The following is a 17,874-nucleotide window of genomic DNA, read 5'->3' as shown; positions in this document are numbered from 1 at the left end:
ATATATACTACTGAGTTGTTCAGAATCAGTTCCTTTGATCTGAAATTTCCAGAGTGAAAATTTCGTTAAGCTTGCTGAGTGATCCTCAAATCAAGAAGAGAAATAAAATATATATTTTTCAAACGTTAAAATTCAATCAAGGCTTAAACCCTCCCAAAAAGTTAAATCACCCTAAGTGCCGTGATAATGCTTAACCAAAATGAAATTAAAATCTACGGAAAGGCTGGTTAGATCCTGAGGAGGTTTGCCTCATTCTCGAGAGGAAGATTAAGAGGGTGCATTAGTCTCCATGGCTACGGGGACCAACAGTTTAATGAAAGCACTTAGCATGCAAGGCCCGTCTCTTAATGTTAGCTCGTTCTGTTCTTTCTTTCTTTCCTCTAAAACTTTTTGACCATTTTAATGTTAGTAAATATTTGACCAATTTTTAAGACATTATACGCTATTACTTCATCTGGAATATTTTTTGTATAAATACACAATTAGGCGTCGATGACTAAACCAAGATAGCATATTTCCCTAAGATACTTTCTTATTGTACGCCTGTTATATTAGTTATTAAAGGCACGATCGTTTGTTATACGGAGTTTTCTAAATTTAGAAGTATCTAAATATTAATAAAGTAGCATCATTTGTATTAAATATTTATTTATATTTATTTATTTATTGTTATTTACAACTGTACATTATAATACATTTAGTAAATTTGATATCGGTTAAAATGGAATGTTACAGGCGTATAGAGAAACAACCTATTGGTAGCACTCTAATGAAGTTGCATTAGCAAGTCACGTGCCCATCTTCTTTTCAGGCGCCTCAGAGGATTGAAAGGAATAACCAGAAGTTGTATGATTAAAAATATAGTTTATATTCGTTTTTCGAACCAGAAAAAAATATTTAAATACGGATTTTCTTTTGTTCAAAATGTTGGCCTTTTCCTTTGAATATTTTTTTTTGGAGAGGGGATCACAAGTAATGCAATAACGTCGACACTATTCCACTAATTGATACAAAACCATTGGAAGGGTTTGGGACTGGATAAACGGCAAAAAAATGGTACTAAACCTCTCATAGTGGACTGAAACATTGTAATGTCGAAAATACGTTTTAAATTTATTGTATTTACATATTCATATTGTATTAAAACTAGACGGTAGCATAGCTGTTTATAAATCAAATTAAAATTTTATATACCAACAGCCTCAAGTTTTGTTTTAATAAAAAAGTTTATTTGTTCAAATGTTAATCTATTAATTAGTTCACCGAGGGAGCGCGGTGAACATCTAAAGGTACTATGCTTCTAGCTCCAAGGACCTGGATTCGAATCCGGCTGTAGCAGATAATTATTTTCTGTTACCTGAGTCAAACCTGTGGATTCTTCTGGGTCCACCCAGCCTCATAAAATGGGTCGCTTTAAGTGGGGAAAAATCTGGTGGTTGAGCGTGACCCTGAAAAAAATAACCTCCTTGTATAAACGTTGTTCTAATAGCTGTGCTTCTTTACGCTTCCTGGGCCGCAGTGGTTAACATTATTATTAATTGGTTCTGCACTATCTACGTTAAAAGCATTATGTTGGATAAGTTATCACATAATAATTAGTAATAAGCTGGCGAAAATTACCGGTAAAATACTATGTACAATCACATTTTATAATAAACTTAATTCAGTATTAATAAAAATAAAGATGATGATGCTACTTAAAAGCAACGAAAGACTGCAAAAAGGAACATATCTATCAAACTTTTATAAATATTATATTTATTGAGTTTTATTTGACGATATTTTCCTAATGAAAGTCATTTTATATGTCTCCATTATCACCTATCAGATCTTAAATGTTTCTTGGAAACAATAGAAATCTACTGTAGAATTGACTACATTGGGAAAAAAAATGAACTTCCATGGACGGATCTAAATTGGTAAAAAATGTATCGCTGCTATGATCATAAAATGTTTCGGCCAGTAGCTCGTAATAAGGGTTAACTCAAAACTATTATAAATTTTAGAAAGGCTTTTGAGACCTTTTAAATCCTTTACGCCTTAAGCGATCCCTTTATCTACCACCTTTTGTTGCTATTTTTAGCCCATGGTAATTTTCTATATTAGTTTTTCTGGAAAAACTACTTTTTTTTCTAATAAGATTATTTTATTTTATGTAACGGTTTCATAGAGAGTATTACATTCTTACTTTTTGGATTTGTTCATATTTAACTATTTTTTTGAGGATTTCACTATTAAGTGAAATGAGTTGCACAATGAGTTGCACAAAACCCGTATTAATCAGTTTAAGGTCTATCGTAATAGTACGATTCACCATAAATTTGTTTATATTAGTAAGTTTATTGTACTTTTTGGAGTTTTATGTTAATGAAATTAATGGTTTTCCTTTTTTGGTAATTTCTTTCATACTTATTGGGTAATCGGGTATGATATTTTTACTTTTTTAGTATTTTGTTTTATTTTGTAATTAACTGGTTATCTATGCTTCTTTCAGTTACTTCCCTGGCATATTATAAATTTAAAAAAGTATGTATGACTAGGTGGGATAAATGAATTGATTTAATTTAGGGATAAAATAAATTTACTCTTATCCATTACAACTCCATCGTTTTTCTATGTTTATAAGTATTTTTATAAAAATCTATATATCAATAATATGAGATCATATGCAGTTACGATACTGGTATATTATGTTTAGAATTTACCAGAAGTATTGGCTGGTCTAGTAAATAAATAATTAGGGATTGAAAAATAATTGATGAATTAAGGTCTAAATTTTTCGCCACTAACATGAGATTTTCGACTAACTATAATTAACAATTATTGAAAAAGTCATTAGTGATAAACAAAATTTATCATATAATTGAATACCAGGAATCACGACATTTTAGACAATGTATTCTTCATTGAAGAGCAAATCAATATTAAAAATCATTCAACAAATATTGCACCTCAAAATCGGTGTTAATCCATGTTGTTGGTAAATCATTAAGCAAATAAAATCTGACTTTTCAATTTATTGAAAAGAAAAATTCTCAAAATAAAATGTAAGATTAATTCAATTCAATTGTTGGTTCCATAATCAAGAATGGATTATGTAAAATATTTTCAGTTTCTTATTATTGATTAATGGTAGTGCTCACTTTATGATGTTTATTTCAAAAGTAATGATGTACATTTGAAAAACAGTTCAATGAATAAATACATTTACACGTACTACTGTTTTATTTAATTCGTTATGTTGAAAAAATAAACTTCGTCGACTACTAAGTATTTATAATCAGAAGTACACTTTGCACAGTTGACACCCTGATGAACTGTGGGGTTTCCGAAGCTTGGATTAATAAGTTTACTCAAACTCAGGAGCTGCCTATAACTCGGGACCTAAACCTGGATCTAAATAAACCCCCAGCCCTGAACCAGAACTCCACCGTCTATAGTCTGCGCCTACAGTAAGCTGGAATATTAATGTAATCCTAGTCGTTAATTAAACAGTCTTATTTCCGCGTCTGTTTTCTTTGTTGATCAATGCTTTTTCATTTCTTTGAACCCATATAATTAATGACATGAAACCCAAACAAATGGCTCAACTCTTAGTCGAAGTCCGTATCAAATTCCCCCAAAGCATCCTTAAATAAAATTCTACTTATCTCTATAGGAAAGATCCGCCTCCTTAGAATTTGTACTTAGAATTTGCAAGGTAATTGCTTTCAATCTTCAGTTTCATCTACAAGGCTCAGCCAGTTTGCATATACAGAGTTGGTTCCCTTATTTTACCGAGAGACCTAGTCATGAATGATTAATTAAAACATGGTGCATATTCTAAATAGATATGATTACGACTTTCACTGTGTTATACCATGATCTTATTATAAACTCACTAATTTATAACCTTACCTCCCAATCAATTTCCAATAATTCTTCACAAATTATATTCTGAGTTTCACTTTCAACTCTATAACACAAAAAAAAAGCATTTCTATTTCCTTAAACAATTGATTTTAAATTTGTTATTATTTTTTTAATCCCTTCTTTTATTGTCACTGAAGCGTACACAATACATAAAATTGGTATAAAAACATATGTATACAATAAAACTGGGATCCTTTATTGCCTGTAGGGCATTTTAAGGTATATTAAAGTTGCTATATGTTTTATAGCCAATTATAAGTGTGATTTAAAGTACATATGATGGAAGTTATAAGGTTCTGGAAATTGTTTTCAACTTTATTTATTAACACCTAAAACATCAATATTTAGCCATAATATCTTGAATTTAATTATTGTGTTCTTATATAACAATTAATACTGAACACATCAAATAGTTAATCTTGTATGACGCGATGTTCTTTGAAAGATACTTGATGAATTGAAAAAAAAAAAAACAATATGTTTTAATTCTGTTGGCAATTTGAATTTATGGCACAACATATTGTCGTGCATAGGTAATTCTACTGTGATAGAAACTTACACGTAACTGAGTTAAACATTGTAAATTTCATTCCTATTAACAACGGCATCGATGTACATGGTGCTCTAACTAATGCTTAACTGTTACCCCTCCGGAATAAGGACGAGCAAGGTACCCATTTAAACCCTGATTTCAATGTATGGGAGAGTGAGACCTCAATGCGATTTTAATGCACCATATAGAAGAGTTATGAATTTAAATGGGACTGTTAAATTTTAAAGTACTGTATTATAAACAAATTTAGGAGAGTATTGCCAAACGTTATACAATATAGATTATGTATATGTATAATAGTATGCTAGAAAATTTTGATATTGGAAATTAAAACCGGGGATGAATTGCCTTGTTGAAATTAGACAGTTGAGGAGTCCACATAAGTGTTTACAAAATAGGGCTTGAGAGCTATATTTCTGGTTGAATGGTAATTTTATTCCTTTTATGTTTATTTTTTCTACTTGCTTGCTGTTTTAAACCCAATTGTATGATGGATACCCGTTCAGATTTGGTGCTGAAATATGGGTGTGCCGCGTCTAGGCTGCTTCTTTCTTTGCCACGCTTTGTTTTGCTTCTTAGCCTAACATGTTAGTTAGTTAAAAGCTGGGAATGGACGAGCCAGGATTGCTTTGTAGAATTAGCTTAGGATCAGCATTTAAAGTAATTCCTATTGTGTTTGATAGATGACTCTGGGGCTTAGTGTGGGCCTGTATACATTTGACGGTACCACCTATTTCTTATCTATATATTGATGGTGTCGAGGAGGTTTTGGATAGTCCAATTGACAAGGTACTCTCTACCAGAAGGTCTCAACAATACGTGCTCAAACATGTTAGGAAGCTGGTTAGAGAGTGAATGGACAGCATGAGTCTTACAGGTGCAAGCAGTACGTCCCCAGTAGATAAGCCATCGAAGGATGGAAACTCTCTGCAGGAAACGCTCTGCAGGTTACGAGTCTGGAGTCATGAAGGGGAATGTAAGTCAAGACCTGATACGAGCCGCAGGCCCTTGCAGGAAGGAAATTTCGTACCGCAGGATACGAGTCTGTAGGCACGAATGAGAATCTATGTCCCGACTGGGTGCGAACTGCAGGTCCTTAAATTGGATCAAAAGTGACCGTCAGAAGACAGCGTAAAATGATACCTGATCGTCAAAGAAAGGTTGGAAGAAAATACTTAATCTATTTGTGCTTTAGTGTTATGAGGATGTTGTTAAACCAGTAGCTCTGGGGTTATGATTTTCTTGAAACGTAAAGGCTGGCGAGAGGCTTGTCCTGTAAGAAATTACTTTGCTGTCATTCATTTGTCAACGTTTATTTATTAAGATGATATAATTATAACAAAAATATTGAATTGTTTACATTAAAATCAGTAAATGATTATAAAACAGTATTTGAATATGCATGGATGATGTTCTCTGGCGATCGCTCTCTATTTGAGTGTTTTCCTCCTTATCTCTGTTTATACTTGAACTCTTATTACTTTGAACTGGTCCTGCGGGTTTCAAATTGTCGAGAGGTGGCAGTAATCCTATTAATCTATCAAGTCAATATGCTATCAATATTTCTTTTTGTGTGGAACCTGAAACAGAATAAATTATTATTGAACCTTTCTATGTTCTTTATGATATTTCCTTTTTTTTTTTACGTTTGCTTATCTGAGAATATTCAATATTATTTTAGACTCAGTATTTAGTAAAGAAACAAAGAAGGAAAATGGTGATATTTCATGGTGAAAATGGAAATTTCAAAACACCTTTTAAAAGTTTTCCATCATTCCTTTAATAATGAGTTCAATATTCCCTTCCCCGCATTGCTGTTTAGAGTAGCCTCATTGTTGAAGTTTTCTTGTACAGGAGCGACCTTACAAAATAAAAGCAGGCGATGAAAACGGCATTTACGATAGCGGCTCTGTAATAATCGGGATCTTGTTGAACTGTTGTTCAATAGAAATGTTCGGAACGGTGTCAGCTGCCAGCCGCTTTCAAAGTTTTTGTTAGTATCTCTGTCCTACCACGGTGTTCATTAACCAACAACTTTTAACTTCGTTTATGTTCGGTGTTCCTGGACAAACACCCTGTTCCCGTGATTTTACCATTTTTAGAAATATTCTAAGACTTTTCAATTAAGGATTTTTGATTTAATAATTTATAAATTTCATAAATTGTACAATAACTGAAAGAAACATCGGAGAGTGTTGAATATAAGCTTCAATTTGTCAATGAGCCCTAGAATAGGAATGTCGAGATTTTAAATATTGACTGATCCTAGTGAGATTCTAATCCACGCCGTTTATATTTAAGAACTTTGAACCATTTGCCTCAACATCGTCGTAAACTCAATCGAAAGTTTTCTTTAGTTATATGATAGTACTTGCGACTTTACCAATTCTATTATTAAAAATTAGTTAAAATTTGTAACTTTTGAAAAAAAAAAAGGGGAAACACAGCACACCTCAGTATTTATCTCGATCTTTTTTTCTAAGTTGTTAACTCTCTTTATATATTTACGACTTTGTCTATTGAAACAACGAGATGCCAACCAACCACCTGCCGGTGGGATAGTTATTGAATTGTTTTTTACACATTAATGAATTTGGGAGATAGTATAGAAACATTACTGCACTATAAACATTCTATAACATAGTTTAGTATGTTATACTATAAAATAATTCTTTACACAACACTGTTGGTTTAATTTGTTAACTTTTGTATCAAAAGTTAAACGCGTAAATGCCTCTATTAAGCATCCCGTCCCCGCAGGTCAGAATTGCTAATTTTGACGTGGAATTAGCATTTCAGAATAATCTTCGACGTAATGAGGGAGGTTTAGCATCTGTTTGTACCGTAGTTGCAGCTTACAATCTTGAGCAGTAGTATGCAAACTATCTTCCAATCTTAAACTCTTGTAAAATAATTTTTAGGGAACATTACTTATTAGTAATGTTTATCATGTTTTTTTTTCAGATTTATATTATACATGTATTCATATTAACCCTTATGATTTTACCTTAGCACTTACTAGACAAACGGTTTATACTTCCAATTCATTACAAAGACTGCTTTACATGGCAATTATCTAGACATTCGGAGTTGTGCTTTGGGGTACTAAACTAAACCTTCGAATTCCTCTCAAATCCAATCATTGCAATCCAAAAATCCTTCGTAAAATCCCCAATGCTCCTTACTTTGTCACAAATAAAATCATCCATAAAGACCTTAATATTCCATATGTAACCTATATAGCCTGAACCAGATATCATTTCTTCCATTATAAACTCCCGGACCACCCAAACCCACTAGTTTCTAACCTTGCTTCCTCTTCCATTCCTAACAATCCTCCGAGGTGCCTGAAAAGAAGATGGCCACAAGACCTACTAATGTAAAACGTCATTAGAGTGCTACCAATGGGTAGTTTTTCTACACGCCTGTAACACTCCAATTTAACTGAGATTGAATTTACTAAATGTATTATAATGTGCAGTTGTAAATAGCAATAAATAAATTAATAAAATAAAATAAATAAAGATATTAATTTTAAAAAAAAGTTAATTGAGAGGTCCTGCAGTACTAAAAGTTAATTTAAACGTAGAAGTACTTGGATATGGAAATGATAATTGTAAAAGTGGTTATAAAAAATTGTTTTCTCTTTTTCGTCATCGGATCATCAAAGGATCTTTGGTTGTATATTCCAAAAAATCAACAAAATAACAATTTTTTAGTCTTGCCATGTTCTCAAAGTTTTTATCACCACAATTGGGTTAGGTTCTAAAAGTATATTATACCCATTCAGAGTGGGATGCTAATTTAATACTAGCAAAAGCTGTTTTATTTCACTAATTACGGGATCTCTTAAATATTTGTGTTTTAATATTGACTTACTTTGACAAAGCAAATAGAATAGGAGTTACTAAGTAAAATAAGTAAAAATAAAAATAGTACTCAGCCTACGTATTACGATACTCTGACACGATTTAAAAAAAAAATGTTTAACAAGCCAAAATGACATAATTAATTTTTTTCTTTCATTAAGTAATAAAGAGGTTTCCGTGAGAAATGAATGGGCTTTAATAAAACAATTAATTCTTGGGACGTGACATATAAAAGACATTTCCTTCTTAAAGTTGAATAAAGAGTTTTGGAGCGTAACGGTAATTTAATCCTAACAAAATTATGATCAGATTCTATCGCTAATTAAGGATCCATGTAATAATTAAATTTTCATTAGATCCTATCTGAATTCTCATTTGTAATATTTATTATCTTTTACAGTTATTACATAGCGTCTACTTTGACAGACCAAATAAAATAGGATATATTAAGTGGAACCGATAAAAAATGAAAAATTGTTACACGAACCCATATATTGCATCATTATATACATTGATAAATCACTATTACAAAAAAAATTTAAATATAAACAATAAATTTAAGTTAAATAAAAAAGAAATCGAACACATCATCAGTTATGATTTTATTAATTATTTGATTCGACGACTTGGCTTTTACAAACCATTATCAAAGCAACATACCGAAAACGATCACTACAAAATTGGTGAAAAATACTTTGCCGTAACTTATATTAAAGATATAACAACGAAAATAGAAAATGCATGTAAGTTATATTTCCTTACTAAAATAAAGTTTGGAACTAAACTAGGAAATCTATATTTTATAAAACTATAAAAAACAATAAAATCTGTATTCCAATATGAAAGATGTCGCAAGGAAAGTTAAAGAATTTGGTTTATAAAATAAAATAAATAAAAAACCGCCACCACAAATCATGTCCATACAAGAATTAACATAAATATTTACTGGAAGATTATTGATTGACCGTGTGTATAGATCAATGGAATATGGCCCGGGTGCGGTAAAAAAAAAAAAACTCAAATAGTAGATAATTATACTATTTTATTGAGCCAACGTTTCGCCCCACGTTCCAGGGCTTTGTCAGGGCTAAAAAAGATACAAACACTATAGTTACAAAAAGTAAAAAAGAAAAACCATAAGTGTAAAATAACTGGGGTATAAAATGAAAAGTAAGATATAATAAGAAAAATTAAAGGTTGTAAATAGTAAATGAAAAGGGTAATAGTAACAGATAGATAAGAGAAGAAATATTAAAGAAAGTACAAATAAAGAGATGAAAAAAGAAAAAAAAAATACAAATCAAATGATGAGACAGAATGCATAGCTGTTTTGACGGCAGTATGTGACGGTTTGTATTGGGAGGAGTGGGGATGGCAGTTATGCCACAATAACGAAAATAATTTGTAAAGTAAACATAGTAAAAAAAGTATTTAAATTAGGTGAACAATAAATGGTAATATATATAATAGGAGGAGTAGAAATATTAATAAAAAACCAGAAAAACGAAGGAAAAGTAAAGTAAAGTATAATATAAAATAATGGGATACAATGTGTGTAAGTGATATTTAAATAAATATTTACATATATATAAATATTTAATATATATCAAGCTGGAACAGGCTAGTGTCGGAAACAAGTTAAAGCACAGACATGAAATTCCCTGAATAGAATATTTTCAGCTAATGAAACAAATTACGGGTGAAAGGTAACAAAACTTAAACTATTTCATGTGGAGAACATTGACGAAGGTACAGTCAGCGAAAAATTGTCTAAAAGTAGTTCTGAGGACTAAGGAACTATAAATAGTAAAGGCTTATATCTAGAACTGATTGTTGTATAAAAATATCTAGGGATCGAAATCTGTTCGATTTGTCACAAAGGTGACTGTATATAAACAGGTATTTATACTTTCTCTGACCTATGCTGCTGAATGTTGACCAAGCATTGAAACTCGAAAACGGAATACAAGCTACATGAATGAAGTCCTTGAGAAAACTTGTCGGTAAAACTAGATTCGATCGATTGAGAAATAAGAAAATAAACAGGAAAAGAATCGCTATTTGAAAAAAAAAATAAGAAAAGAATTAATCAGGTCAGGCGGAAAAAATGCCGATATATGAAGCAATGGCTGAGCCAAAACGACCACGTGGATGACCGAGGAAGAAGCGAGAGGACCGATATCGGGAATCTGACAAGGAACAGAGGTGTCACCTAAAGCGAAGTCGAGAAGTTTGCAACGGATAGATATGGTATCAAGAAAAAGTTCAAGGATGCCTTCACACCGTAACATGGATTGGTTATAGCAAAGGAAAAAAACAGCACTTCATATATTTAAAAAACTAATTTAATTCTTATCCTACCGACTATGCTGTATTCTCCAGAGTCTTTATAATGGATCTTGGAAGCCGAAACATCGACTTTGATTCAATTAATACAATTTATAAACTCATGATCTAATTGGCTTTTTTTTTATTTATTAAATACCATGGCATGGCACGGAGATTCAAGGGTACAAGAATACTAAGTTAATAAAGATGTTTTCAGGGGAAAGAAAGGACTTTAGTCGCAAAATCCATTTCATATTGCACATTAAATTTATGAAGTCAATTTTCAATTATTTTTCGTGTTTTCAACTTTGTTCTTGGTTTAAAGTGGAATTTCATAATGTTTTACTTTGATGATAATTGTTTACAAATTTCTTTGAAATATTCATTCGCCTTTGTAACATTAGAGACTTAAGTGATTTTTTTGCCCTTTTATATTTTATTAATTTAATTTATCAAACACTCAACTGTTGAAACAGGTTCACTTCTGTTTCAACCAATATTTATAGTTTATTTAATCACATATAATCCTTTGGTGCTGACTTGATATATAATATGCTACTTAACCTCTATTACACGTCCTTTAACGTGTCATAAGTCGTGTTTGTGGAAATTCCTATTGACCCATTCACTTAAATAAGGATAGAATTGATTTATGGCTTTATATTTTTTTTTCTTGTGTAGCTTACAGCTGTCTGTGTATTTTTTTAATGAGAATAGTTAAAAAAACAAAACAAAAAAAAATTGCACAAGAAGGAAAAAGTTTTTACTATTTTAAATTAAATTTATACAAATGCATTGCTCAAGTGAACTAGAGACACAAGTTAATTAATACTGGAAATTTCTACATCACAAATTACATTATTATCGATTTCCAAATTACCATCGATTCTTTACCCGACCCCAGCAAGATTTCAGACGCCACTTGGCTCCCCGCCGAGGAATAATGGCGGCGTGCGGAGTTGCGTGACACATAATGCCAAAACCCTTCCAAGCTCTATTTTTAGGGCGGACACCAAACAAAGCAATGCTTCATACCCTAAAGAAAACAAAGAGGGGAACTTTTTTTTTACATTTCAAACTCAGACGGACAGGAAAAGGATTATTTTTTTAAGTTCAAGCCAAAATCCACAAGTTTTCTTGTAATTCTGTATTATTTATCTTCTCTCTGGTGTGTGATACTTTTTTTCACTATTAAAGCTCATTTTCAAAGTATAAAATCGTTTTAAAATTCTGTTTCACATAACGATTTGTTGTCATAATTGAGAATCCGTCATCACGAGATTTCGTTGACAAGCATTAGGGTATTAATAAATTTAATATATAACATTATAATATATAAATATTTTATAACGATATGTACTGAAATTTGGACCTACGCATCACAGATATTTGGAATATCATCCTTTTCAACAATATTTAAATAATATAATAAAATATTTAATAATTATATTTCGCACGACAATAGCATAATTTTACATACTGAAGAAAGTAAACTGTTAGACGATTACCAAATAGTTTGTTATAAATCAAAGATTACACAGCTACAACAGAAGTACTAAGTAAAATACATCAAAGTAGACTACTTACCTAAAAAAATAGAATAGAATAAAAACCCCTTTCCACAGTTTTAATGAATATAACAGTGAAATATTAAAATTAATTGAAAGGATCTTAAAAAGTTATAAAGCAAGTTATAAAAAGTTATAAGCAACAGCTTATAATTATAGTTTTGGAAACAATTAACAAACATTTAATATAACCTTCTTATCATAGTTTATCTCTCGCCCGCTAGGAGCGCCCGAACGCAGGGGCACAGTCCCCTAAATTATGAATATAGTTTACATATGTGTATATATATATATATATATACACCTCTCTTTTAATTCAGTTCTGAGAATTTTAACTGAAGGCAAGATACTAAGTAATAATTTTTCCCTTTAGTAAGTTTCAAGTGGCCAAATTTATATAAGCTGCGGTTTTACCTAGGTCTTTAATAAGTACTTTGGCTCTAGTCATATAAATAGCTCCTTTATCATTGGTTTCCCTGTATATTGGAAGGTCTTTTTGCAAGGTTTTAGGAATAGGAAACTTCGAAATTTTCAAAAAATCAACTGTACAATGGAAAGTTCAAATATTGGACTAAATTACATTATGATTATTTTAAAATTAATTTTTAGGTCTAACTTTCACAATAATTTTTTATATTGCTAATTATTTAAATATTTCAAACAGGTGCGCTATGAAGCTTTCAAATAATTGCTTAGCATTATTTATTAATATCAATAATAACATTCAAATTCAAAATCATAAACGGAGTAGCATAACATAAATGTAATATATAAATATCACTAAAAACTTTTTTCCTGATTTATTCAGTTTATTTAGTTGTTTTCTCGTTGTCTTTTATTTAAAATTGTTGGTTGTATTTATTGAATTATTATTGTTTAAGCTTTATTTTATTATAAAAATTTTTTAATATTATTGCAGAAAAGTTATTTTTTTTTATATTTCTATGCTTATTTTTAATATATTTTACTATAAAAATAAAAAATCAATTATATGATTTTTCTGATAAATACTTATTGTTTTATTTTCGTTGATGTTATCCATGCTATAATACTCCTACAATCAATTACACTTTAATTATATAATATGAAGGTATTTTTAAACCGAATTATGTAGTGTATGGTAGCTGTTCTATTTAAGAGCATTACTTTATAAATAAAGAGATTCCCCCTCTTGCTGCCATTATCAAGTCAACTATTTGACTAACCTAGATTCAACATGGCTTCTGCTTTCAGGAGAAACTTGTGTTTGCTGACTTTGTTTGGCCAATCCCGTTATGTATCTTTAACTAAATACACTTCCTCTTATTACTTCTGCCAATTTCATTTCCTGAAGCACATTATACAGCATGGTACGAAAATAAATAATCTATCTATAATTCTATTGTTGGAACTGGAGATATCTTTTTTTTATTCCTACTGTTAATATCATAATGTTTTCAAGTAAACCCAATAACTAATGTATCATAATCTAATATTATTAACGATAATATAATAATAATTACTTTAATTACTTGTTTTAAGACTGATCGGGGGCTCCACGACAGCATTTTATTTATTTATTCATGTATTTATGTATCTTTATCATGTATTTATGTATTCATATATTTATGTATTTATATTATGTATTTGTATTATGTATCTTTATCGGTTTCTGATGGGAACCGACTGAAAATCTATAGTTAAATATATTAACTCAAAGACTAGATAACATAGGCCCCCTTGCCATGGCATATTATATATGAATATTTATAATTAATCATTGGAGTTCTTCTCTCACGGTATCGCGTTTATCAATTTACTATGCTATTATTATGAGTTGGCACGCAGGGATTCTTAATTATAAAATAAAGTCTTGGTTGCATTGGCTTATATTTACAATTATATATACATTAGCAAGAATAATATAATGAAAGAGGATGGTAGATCTATTTCTTTAAACTTTAATTACTATATTATGAATTGAGAAATACCAGTTGGGATCTTTGTTATTCATATTGACTCCAAGTTTATCAATTATATAATTGCTATTCAAAATACAATTGAAAGGACTTACTTGTCTTGGTGCGTCTGTCAGCTTGGCAGAAGTGCCGTCGGATCTTCGTTTCGCTGAAATTTAGTTCCTTGTTTGGGGGCCAGCTCTCGCTTTGGCGGCTTCTGGACTCTCCCTGAACTCTGTCCTACTCGAGCTGTCCCTCCACTCTCTCCTCTTCAAACTGTGTCTTATTCCTCCCTTTTTCTCCTCTACTTCTCATTCATCCCCAATTCCGATCCTTGTCTTCTCATTGGCCGATCCCACTCTCTTTTACTTGTGGTCAAGAGGGATTGGGCTCGTCATTGGCCTTTAGGTTCCTTGTCGAGCGGCGTCCCTTTTGGTCCTAGTCCCTAGCAATCAGCTCAGGAAAGGTGTAAATAGTATAGGAGTTGCCCTTATAGTCAAGTTCCATCCTTCTTTGACAGAGGTCACCGTCTAGGCCGGGAATTTTAGCGTGCACAGGTGGAGTACCTTTTTGGTCCCAGCTTGGCCCTGTTTCATTATAAAAGCTAATAGTATTGGTGCATAAATAAGTATAGAAACTTAGTGGTAATAACACTAATACTTATTTTTTTATGATAGGTACGACTATTAGGGATATTATAGGAGTTAAAAAGTACTAAAATACAAGTTACTATTATACAAGTCAGTTTATTTGTATTAAGTAAAATCTACTAGACTAATAGTATTAGTTTGTATTTTATCATGGAACAGGCGATACCAGGGAGAATGGTATCGTATTCTCATTTTTTTTTAGTTTCATTTACTAAATGTATTCATGAACGACTGATAACCGAACTTTAAAGGGTACGGGTTATTGATTATTTACCATTTGTTTTTTAAATTGTTGTTAAGGAGTAGTTGGATTGACACACTCTGCAAGAATAGCCTATATAAAAAAGTAAAGTCTAGAATAAGAAATTGAATAGACGTACAAATATCCTGTAAATTGAGGTCTGGGGTTTGCATAAAATGTCTTAATTGCGATAATATCGGTTCCAGGTTTATGCAAATTGGGAAATATGGGCTGACTGCTTAAGCGACTGCCGCATTATATCCATTGTGAGACCTTCCGGTCCTGCTCTATCGAAAAACCATTAATAACAGCTCTAAGCCGATCCGAGAAGCCTGGATATCCATTAAACTTTTAAATATGTTACAAAATACCCGTTTATGCCATGAGAGATGACCATATAAAATTCTGAACCCTTAGTCCGGTTTGTTCCTGAAAAATCCATCAATTATTTTAGGTTCTGTAAGAAAATAATTTGCCTATTCTGAAAAATAATACTAAATAAAAATTGCGTTAAACAGATTCAAGAAGCATTATTTTAATAATAAACAATGCAGATGAGCAGTATATAGCTAATTGTTTTTTACGGCACCCTGGCCTAACAGAGCCACCTCTTAACAGAGAATTGTGCGATTTGTTTTCTTAGCCGATTGTATGTCTTTACTATCAATGTATGTATTAGCCTTTATTTAGAGGGAGGATAGTACTACAAATTCATTTATTTGGAATAGTTGTTTTATGACACTTCAAAGTATAATTAATTATATTAATTTTTTTGTGTTTTGCTGAAATAAAGTAGATAGTTGAAGGTATGCACAAGGACAAGAAAAGAACGAAAAAAAAAACCTGATAATTCAAATCAATTTAAGTATAATACTTAAATTTGTTATAAATAGTACTGTTAACGCCATGTTTAATAATTAAGTCATAAATATTTTGTGAACACTATTTACTTAGTTTGATTCAATTACTTTTATTTTTATTTGAAAGGAAACATTTGTATTATAATAATTAAGGAAGAGAAACCGTTGCTAAGGGTTCACCTAGCATTAGGCCGACGTTGTAAATTTTAAAATCAAATTGTTGCTAATTAGTCGTCCAACTAGATGACTAATTAACTAATAAATAAATTTCATTGTAGGAAGATAGTCCAGGATATATGGTAGAATAAATTTCAGTTTTACTGAAAATTTTACTGTTCTAGTTATGAAGTCAGTTGGCTTTTTACTAATTTATGACTTGTAATCATACAGTTTGGCGATATTTTGAAAAATTAAGAATCAATCAATTTTTTTTTAATTGATGTACCGTGTAAACTAGGAATTTCTATGACGGTCTTTTTATAAAAATAGATCACTAAAAAGGTAAGAAACAAAATGCAACCGAAAAAACAAAACAATAACACTTCATTGTAATTTTAATTGTTATTATCTATAACCTATTACTATATATTACCTATTATCTCTTAAACAGTTATACCTTGTAAGCCCGAAAAAATGTATGTACAAAAAAATCTTTCAAGAGGCATTTAGCAAGATTTATCAAAGTTAACAAAAATTTAATGAAATCAAAAGGTTTAAATTTAAAGGGAAATGTACGAATACTTCAATTTGGTGGTTAAGACGTAATTTTACCGGATTGATGCACTAAAATTTTGTTAAATGTTCTACAAATCATATTCATTTTTTCGTACTTAACTAAATATAACTTTGTTTTAGGACGTTAGTAAGTTTAGTGAATGTTTGTTTCGGATTTGTAGGTAAAGTTTTATTTATTTGTTTTTATATTGTGTCACTAACTTCCTGAATATCTGAAAATAAGTCTAGCTCTATCATAAATTTAGTTTTTATTTGTTTGCTGTTGGATAGATTTTTAAAGGGAGATTGTTTTATACTCGATGGTAGTGTAAGGTTCTTCAAACTTCAAATCTCAATAAAACTCTATGTTATATGAGTAGGTTTATAATAACAACCAATGGAATTAATAACACAGCCTTTATGCTTATACCAATATGCTCTTGATATTCATTTATTTACTTTTTTTTGCCCCGGGAGAATTTTCTTTATTGCTCAGCTCTGTTTGTCTATTATATCACATTGTATTTGAGTAACCCTTATCGGTTTTAATATCTGCCTCAGGTCAGGTATTTGGTGGCCCCAAACAGTGTGATGGTTTAACGAAATTACTAATACTAAATAAAAAATACCAATTTTGATATGAATGAGTCTTATGGTATTGTAATAAATATTAGCTTAAAGGTCCTATGAATGTTTTATAATTTTAGTGAAAACAATATATTTTATGAATTAAAATATTTTAGGTATCTGTGTGTTGCAGACGTTGACCAAATTAGGTCAATTCACCTTTGATTTACTTTACTAGGGTAAAGCATTATAAATGATTACTTTAATCTGCCATAAATTATCCTTGGTGTATTTTTCCTCTATTGGTCTCAATATTTATTAATATTTCATATTTCATTAATTATAATGTAGTATTTCTCACATAATAAATTATAATTATAATACCACTACTAATTATTTCTTTATGAATGGGCAAAATCGTGAACCACTTAACACGGAGAAGACTATGAGGCAGGCCAAGGATGTCCTGGATGGTTCGAATTACCCGACTGAGAGAGAAGAGAGGAAAGCAGTCCAGTAGAGTGGAAGTATTGGTGAGTGACCGGGACCACTGTCATGCTTGGACTCAGGCAGTTTCACACAGAAAGGCACAAAGGAGGAAGGAAAAGAAGAACTTATAACTTTCATATTTAGCAAAAAAGAAAAATAGTTGAAATTCAAACAAATATATATATA

At 30.9% G+C, this 17,874-nt stretch overlaps 1 protein-coding gene across 2 annotated transcripts in view; it reads left to right on the top strand.

Annotated features, from left to right (window-relative positions):
* The window catches only part of Nmdar2 (NMDA receptor 2), a gene marked incomplete at its 5' end in the record, with an annotated part of 971,135 nt that overhangs the window by 657,564 nt on the left and 295,697 nt on the right, over window positions 1–17,874 (top strand).

This window comes from Halyomorpha halys, unplaced genomic scaffold (genome assembly GCF_000696795.3).
Source record: "Halyomorpha halys isolate HHAL.00 unplaced genomic scaffold, Hhal_1.1 Scaffold121.1, whole genome shotgun sequence".
In the NCBI taxonomy this organism is placed as follows: domain Eukaryota; kingdom Metazoa; phylum Arthropoda; class Insecta; order Hemiptera; family Pentatomidae; genus Halyomorpha; species Halyomorpha halys.
Note: the sequence above shows the minus strand (reverse complement) of the source record. Positions and strands in the feature narration are given on the sequence as shown.